The sequence below is a fragment of the Salvia miltiorrhiza genome, chromosome 4 (assembly GCF_028751815.1).
Source record: "Salvia miltiorrhiza cultivar Shanhuang (shh) chromosome 4, IMPLAD_Smil_shh, whole genome shotgun sequence".
In the NCBI taxonomy this organism is placed as follows: Eukaryota; Viridiplantae; Streptophyta; class Magnoliopsida; order Lamiales; family Lamiaceae; genus Salvia; species Salvia miltiorrhiza.
Genome location: NC_080390.1, coordinates 11333400 through 11341969, shown reverse-complemented (window position 1 = coordinate 11341969; position 8570 = coordinate 11333400). Strand labels below are relative to the sequence as shown.

At 34.0% G+C, this 8570-nt stretch overlaps 1 long non-coding RNA gene across 1 annotated transcript; it reads right to left on the bottom strand.

Moving 5' to 3' along the window:
• Positions 1-6016: 6016 nt before the first annotated feature.
• Positions 6017-6995, bottom strand: LOC131022711 (uncharacterized). Its single transcript, XR_009101395.1, has 2 exons — positions 6528-6995; positions 6017-6312 (listed from the first exon to the last, which is right to left on the bottom strand). It is a non-coding gene; the product is annotated as an uncharacterized LOC131022711 (long non-coding RNA).
• Positions 6996-8570: the final 1575 nt, after the last annotated feature.

The window sequence follows — 8570 nt, the reverse complement described above, 5'->3', positions numbered from 1 at the left end:
AAAGCACCGGTTTAAACCAATCCAGATTTCTAATACTACAGCCCCCATCCCTGCCCTCTCGGCACAGCTCCTTCCACTTTATCCAACATATTTTTTTTGCTTCTAAATCTCCTCCCAGAGGAACTTATAAAGCAAGGATCGAATTTCTGAGAGAACTTTCTTCGGTATTTTAGCAAACAACAGATGGAAAATAGGGATAGAAAGAAGTACCGCACGAATGAGAGTAATCCTTCCGGCAAATCCTTCCACTCGTATCTTCTTGTTTTTCCACCCACAAATCCCCTTCTTCACCTTTTCCGTCACGTAAGACCAATTTGCCGCTCTTGAGAACTGGCCTCCGAGGTAAGTAAGAGGTAAAATACCCACGTTATAGTTAAGGAGCTCTGCCATAGATGCTTTCGTAGATTCCTCAATATTGACCCCCGCTAGAGAGCTTTTTTCGAAGTTCACTGTCAATCCCGATAGCACCTCAAAGATCTTCAGTATACACCAAATTGCCCGGACATTCTCGGCCTTCTCCGATACCAAGAAAATAGTATCGTCTGCATATTGTAGATATAACACGCAAAGCTCTTATCTTCCCACTTTAAACGGCTCCATCAAACCCCTCTAAACCGCTCTTTCAGTGAGAATATTCAACCCCTCCGCTACAATCAAAAACAAAAACAGGGACACCGGGTCCCCTTGTCTAATTCCTCGCTCGAGTTTGAATTCCCCCGACGGGCTTCCATTGATAAGAACATTTGTGGTTGCCGACCGGAGACACTCGGTGATCCAGCTCCTCCATCTTGGACTAAAGTTTATCAACTGTAGCAAATTATCCAAGAAATCCCAGTCGACCGTGTCGTAAGCCTTCGCAAAATTGACTTTTGAAGAGAACAAGACCTTTTCTTTTATGTTTAGCAAACTCAATCAACTTATTTAGCACAACCACACCATCGAGGATGTACCTGCCCTCCATGAAAGCACTTTGGGGTTCGGAGATTATACTCTTGAGCACACACTTGAGTCTGTCGGCTAGTACTTTGGCTATAACTTTATAGAGACAGTTAATAAGTGAGATTGGTGTGAAATCGCGCAGGTCCGAAGTCGTTTCCTTCTTCAGAATTAACACCAAAAAAGAGGAGTTACACCCTCTAGCCAGTTTTTCGTTCGCGTGAAACTCATTCAAAACCATAATTAAATCCCCTCTAATGATATTCAAACATTTCTTCATAAAAAGGAAATTAAAACCATCTGGCCCGGGGCTCTTCCCGTTATCACAATCCCATACCGCTGCCTTAACCTCCTCTTCCGAGAACAATCGGTCCAGCCACTCCCTATCAAAGTCTGAGATTTTTCTATCGACAAAATCTTCAGGCAAGCTCGGTCGTACTCTGATCCTTTCCTGAATTGAGATTGGAAATGAGTTTTGACAGCTCTTTTCACTTCACTTGGCTCCTCAATCCAAACTCCATCCACATTTAAGCCCGAAATTTCGTTTTTGATTTTTCTTCCATTGATAACCTTGTGAAAAAGGCTAGTATTCCCATCTCCGTCTTGCAACCATCGGCTGCGCCAATATACTGTCTCGGTGATGCAACTGTATCATCAAATTCGCCTATGCCTCGCTTCTTTTACCCGCCTCTTCCTCCTCCAAGCCGAAAGCATCATCGATCACATCCCATTTCAGGATTTCATCCCTAAGTTTTGAAACATTTTCATCAACAATACTGAAACTTGTCTTGCTCCACGCCCTAAGATCATTTTTCAGTCTCTTGATTTTTTCATTGAAGATGAAACTGCTCCATCCGGATATCCCGCCCCGTTGCCAAGATTCCTTCACCACCGTTTCAAAATCCGGGTGCCTTGTCCAAACGTTGAAGAACCTAAAGGGTTTTGGGCCCCAGTTCACCTTTTTCGTATCCAAGAGTAGTGGACAGTGGTCTGAAACCGTCCTTTGAAGGCCTCTAACCTTAGTGTGATCCCAAACTGCCAACCATTTTTCATTCAACATGAACCTGTCCAGTTTTGATTTACACTGCCCTTGTGGTTGATACCACGTGAAATTTTTCGCTTGAAGTCTAATTTCGATGAGTTTACAACTTCTCACAAACTGGTCAAAACACTGGTCTAATTTCGATGAGTTCACAACTTCCCACTCCTTGCTGTAATTATGATAAAGAATAGACTACTAACATAATTTTTGTGCAATTGTGGCTATAATTAAATGATTTCTCAAAGTTCGGGCTATACAAAAATTAAATTAAAATTGGGGCTATAAACTATAGTTAACCCTAAAATATATTTAAGATAATAAAGATATTGAAATATAAAGTTTCAAACTACATTGTTTTCTCTCTTTTTTTACTTCTTTTTCTTAAATGATTTATTTTCATTTGATTGATTCTATTTTATTTTCGTTACATCCTTTATTTATTTTTTCATTTAGATTTTATTTTATTTTCTTTTCTTTTGTTTTGTTTTTCAGTTTTATCTTATTATTTATGTGCATAACATGTATAAGTAAGATTTCGTAGATGTAATTGTCTCTTTTTTGCTATGATTTCATAGAAATTTTTTAGAACTTTTAAAACTAAAAAAAATAGAATAAATAAGTTATTAATTTAAAATTTTAAAACAATATCTTTTTATATTTCCTCTCTACTCTGCTTAATATTTTTTTATAAAAAATCCTCTCTCCTTAATGACAAGTTTACTTTATATATATATATAAATAGAAATTATATATATATATATATATATATATATTTATTTCAATATATGTATTTATTTTTATTTTTGTGTTTTTAAAGAGAAAATAAATAGGTATCAAGTTTTGTGTTTTACATGTTTTTTTAATTATAATAGTTTATAATGTAACAAAGGTGAAGGAGAATATATTGGTTTATTATATATCTCTTTTTTTTAAAAATAATTTTTCTTTATTAATTTTAATATAACTTTGTAGATGAATTGTTAGGTCCTGAGGGTCTCGAATAGGTGTATGGGGGGAATACACCTATGAATTTCTCAATCAGAGGGATCTCAGTCAGAGATCAAAACGAAACTTTACACGCAAACACAGACTCCTGTTTTACTGAAAACAGTTTTGACCAAACAGGGTTGACGACTGATACTGAAAGCTCTTCAGTAAAGAGTTATCAGTTAAGTTATTGGAACTTAATGCAAATAAAGGCTTCAGTCGGGTTTGCTAAAACAGAGATGATAACACTCTTCCTGACTATCACAAGATAGATCAGTCAGACTGATATCATACGCAGCGGAAATTAAACTTAGTTTCGCAATAGCCTCGGTGGAGCACGTTGTTGGTCTTTAGGTTTCTCTTTGCAGTTAATCAGTGTTCAGTTTATCAATTGAAATAACACAAGTAAGAATGTAAAACTGAAAGCTGTAAACAACACAGAGACTTTTACGTTGTTCGGAAAAACCCTTTCCTACATCCACGGTCGGTTGATCAGACCAACAATCCACTCCGCAAGTGCTTAACAGGTGCACTGCAAACCAAATCGTGTGCTTGCCTAGTGCACACAACCGTACCACTGAAGAAAACCCTTCTTCAGTACCCACGCTTCACTCGCGTCGGATTTCTCTTGCTCAGCACAACCCGTGCACAGACTTCTCACTCAGAGTCAGAGTACCTTCCTGAACTCCGAATCACTCAAACACTCTTTTGGGGGGGAGGTTTGAACGAGTGTCAACTATACTACAAAGAACAAGTTCTTTGAAGCAAGTTTGACCTTTGGCTTCTGGGTAAACAGAGGTTTGCCTAAGGTCTAAGAGAATATGTGTAATCAGCAGTGACTGATTTTGGCTTTGGAATTCTCTTATTCAATTCAAGCTTTGGGGAGGTTAAGCTTTAGGCTGAGTAGCAATTTCGGCAGAGCTTCAGCTTATGTCGTTGAATCGGTGAAGGTTGAAGTGATCCTCGAGCGCTATTTGTAGGAGAACTCTTGAATAGATCCGTTGGCGTAGAACGTCATCAAGATTTCTTCCGTTGGAGAGCAATTCGAATTTGGGCTGAGGCTTCAATCTTCGAGGTTCCTTGTCTGGGTGGAAACGGCTCTCTTGATGGACAGGAGATGTGACGTCTCTGAAAAGTAACCACCAGATAGGAATGACCTCTGCAGAGATAAGATCCTAAGATCTCTGCATTTAATGCGGCTGTACTTTGTGAGTACGTGGCTTCCTCTGAACGTTGGAAGATCAGTCCTATGAGGAATATTCAACTGATACTTGACTTTAGTGTCAGTCCATTGCGCGCATTAAGTAATCAGTTCCTAACTGATTCTTCAACTGATACTTCAGTTGGTATCTTCAGTCTTCAGTCTTCAGTCCTTCGTTCTTCAGTCTTCAGTCTTGAGTCTTCGACACCGCAAGCTAAACTAGAACCGAACTCTAACACTTGAGTTCAAAACAATTCTAGTCTATTACAAATACGACCTATTAATTTTGGTATCATCAAAACAAGGATTAGGATATTCCACAAGATTCCCAACATGAATAATTAGTTATATATATTGAAAATATAATTTCAAATATGATTTTTCATCTATGTTTGTGTATGAAAAGATTTAGTTATTTAATAATAATAATAATAATAATAATAATAATAATAATAATAATAATAATAATAATAATAATAATAATAAGTCATGCTAATTTTATCAAATAATTTCAGTTGTTTTATAACCATAATTACCACCACATTTTATATAAAATTGAAAATTTATATTTTCAAATTTGAGTTTTTATTGAATAATTGCTTTTTATTATTTTATTTTATTTTTAAAATATATTTAATATTTATTTATATTTTAATTCTGTTGAATATTCATATTTATTTAAATATATCATTAATTTCGATACTCCCGTGCATAATTACTTACCTATGAAGCGCGAGTTACATCCTCATCTCGAATCTCGATCACTTGACATCTAACTAAATTACCAAACGAATCCAAAATCTGTGAAAGCTACCTTTCTCAGAATTTGATTAAATCGCCAAAGAGACCACAACTTTTTATAATATTACTACCCAATCCCTCCATGAATTCAACGTGTGCAAACAAATTACAAATATATATCAACTATTCAACCTAAAAGAAAAATTACAAACATATAAATAATATTACTTTTCGTTCATAAAAAATGATCTAGACGGAGACGATACGAGTTTTAATAAAAATAATTAGTGTTAATAAATGAAAAAAATATCTCACTTAAATAATAATTTTAATAACAATAATTAATATATTATGATTTGAGAAAAAAAAACTCATTATATGAGAGAAAAATTTTGAAAATAAAAAATAATTAATTTTTGTAGGCATTTTAAAATGACAAAAAATAACTATTTTTTGTGGACTAAGATAGTAGTATAAATGTGTGTGTTATCTTAATAATAAAATGGTAAAATAATTAATATTAATTTGATGTACATATATTTTGAATCGGTCCTTAAAACTTTATTTTTCCAACAAAAGAAAGGATAGTGTAATTTTCACAATTAAACTCCATAATAATTGTGATTTTCATATATCTAGTCATATTTATAGATACGATTGCAATTTCCACAAATTATGTCTACAAATTTGACCGTGTTTTTTTTCTTTTTTATAAGAGAGATGCTACTAATTATTTAGATTTTTTATAATTTTAAGGCATTACTAATTACAGCAGATAAATCTAATGCGAATTCTGAACCACCGTTATTTAATTTGAGATTTTTCGACCAAGCCGCAATTTCTCTCCGCCCACGAAAATATAAAAATACCAATTAAGTGAATTAAATCTCACCGACGCCACCAATAAAGTTATCCATAGACATCTAAAAAATTTCTTGAATAATAATGTTTACTATAGGTCTATACCCATACTAAATTAATTAATTAAAAGTGAAGGGAAGTGAGCTCATTTGAAATATAAATTGTGCACATGAATTCAATTCAACAAGTATCCTTTTATGGGGCAATGGGCGTTGGTGCAAGAAAAATAATATAGCTTCTCTTAATGATAAATAATAATAATCGCCGGAAAAAAAAATTATTAATAATAATAATAACGTTCAACGTGAAGTGGTATATGCAATTAAATAAATTACACACCAAACACGAAAAATTGTAAAAATTACTACTCCTTCGTATACACAACTTCAATTTTTTTCCAAATCCATAAAATTATAAATATGCAAAAGAAATAAAAATACAAAAAGCCCTCACATAGTCACATTGGAGTAGATGATCGATCATTAAAAAGGAAAACGTACAACTCATTACTCACTCCCAAGGTACCACCTGCCAGCAGCAGCTCCTGCAAATGAAACTACTACTATTAAACAAACTACAAAAACAAAAAAAGAAAACAATAAATCAATAAATAATTGAACGAGTCAAAATTCGATAACTAAACAGCACGACCAATTAAGACGAATGTACTACGTTATTCAGGCCCACTTAATTTGTGTGGCCAAAATTAATCTATACTAATTAATTAATTAACTAACTAATTAGTACGGAAAAAAGAACCAATGAAACTCAGGATGGATAGCGCCACCAATCGAGATCCACGCGCCGCCACCTCCGCCGCCGCGAGAATCGAGATCGGCAGCGGCGCTATCCCTCCTGAGCTTTACGGGCTCTCCATACTCGCCGGCGCCGCCGCACTCCAAAATTAAAAGTGCATGCATGAAATTTGAGAATTCACACACACAGAAACACACATGTGAAAACAGAGAGGAGTAAAAACAGAGGAGAGGTGATGATGTGTGGTGAGGGAGAAAATAATGAAAAGTGGTGGATGTATTTATAGAAGCAGAGTAACGTGGGGAATGGCAGAATAACGTCATATCTAGAGAGAGAGAGAGAGTCTATGAGAAATCTTTGACTAAATTTTGTAGCATGTGCGGAAGGACGATGTAATTTTTAAATAAGTATTCATTTTTCGAGTTTTATTTTTATTTAAATAAAAAATGGCGTATAAGTATATAAAAAACCACCCTGCCGACTACGTTACTTTTCTTCCTCTCTTGAAAATCGAAATTCATATATAAGTATGGTTTATGTGGAGTTTCCTGCTCGAAAAATGGCAACATATATCTGAAGTGCTACATTTGTGTCTCCTGAATTTATTATTCTCTCGGTCTGAATATACTGATTCATTTTATCTGTGCGCAAAAAAAAAAAAAAACGTATTTTAGAATGTTAAATATGAATTATTTGTAAGGATGAAATATAAAATAAATTTATGGTATAAATTAAGTGATATTTTGATCTAGTATTTATTATTTCCTTTATTCTAAAATAAGTGACATGCTGTGAAATTTATTTTATCCTATTTCAAGTGTAACTTTATAATTTTTTTAAATAAAATTTTGCTACACTTTCAATTTTATCATTGCCTTAAAGTTACAAAAATGGACTGCGCAGGTTCGAATCCTGCTGTCGACGGAAACTTCCTTTTTTCGTGTTGCACCCCTTTTTTCTTTTTCTTTTCCATTAATACAAGCCTTATTCTCATCAAAGTTACAAAAATGGAGTAATAAAAATTTGAAAATTGGAAGATAGTGTATTAAAGTTAGAAATACTAGTATTTAATTAGGGGTTCCAATATAAATTTATTATTCTTCTTTATATGTACTATCTCCGTCCCACGAATCTTAACACGTCTGGTTTCTGCACGGGAATTAAGGAATTATAGATTAGTGTTTTAAGTGTGTAATTAATAAATGTTCGCTAATTTCTTAACACACCGCAAGTGCACGGGTGCAATTGTGTACAGTAGCAAGCAAGGTCGTATTCCACATAGACTAATTGATATAAATTCTTATCATAGATCATAATCCTCTATCTGGATAACCGAAATCAAGAGTTTTATTTTAAAACTAAATAAATAAATAACAGGAAAGAAAGAAATCAAGCTGAGAAAAATGGAGAAATAGATATGAGAAGAATTTCCCAAGGCAAATGTTTCAACAAATTCTCATAACTAACAAGTTCAATTCAATCATCAAGATGATTCCTAAGGCAATCTCAAAACTAGTCTATACCCACTCTCATGGCATACAAACAGTTGATTACACATGCAAGGCTACCGTCTCCGGATCACACTTCTAAGATGCAACTCCTAAAAGCTCCTAGGATTAACGCCCTCACAAATATCGATTCCCTTTAGAATTAAAATAAATGTGTTCTATGTTCTTAGTTCAGGTAATAATTATCATCTCTCGATATCAAATTAAAACCTATGATTATGCTAAATTGGTGATCAAGCAATAAAGCAAACAATATAAACAAGAACATAAAAAATGAATAACAATCTCGATTGATTGAATCAAACAGTCATAAACTCAAATCATGTTTACTCCCTAAACCCTAGGAAAAAAGATTCTAGCCACACATAAACATATGAACTAGAATCAAAGTCTCAATAAAATAGGAAAACATTCAATAATAAAAACCGTAGTAAAATACTTCTGACAGAATGCATCACGTCGAGTGGAGCTGGACGCCGAGAGCAAATACTTCTGATGTTGATCGCCTTGCTAAGCATGCTTTATCTTTTCGTTCTTA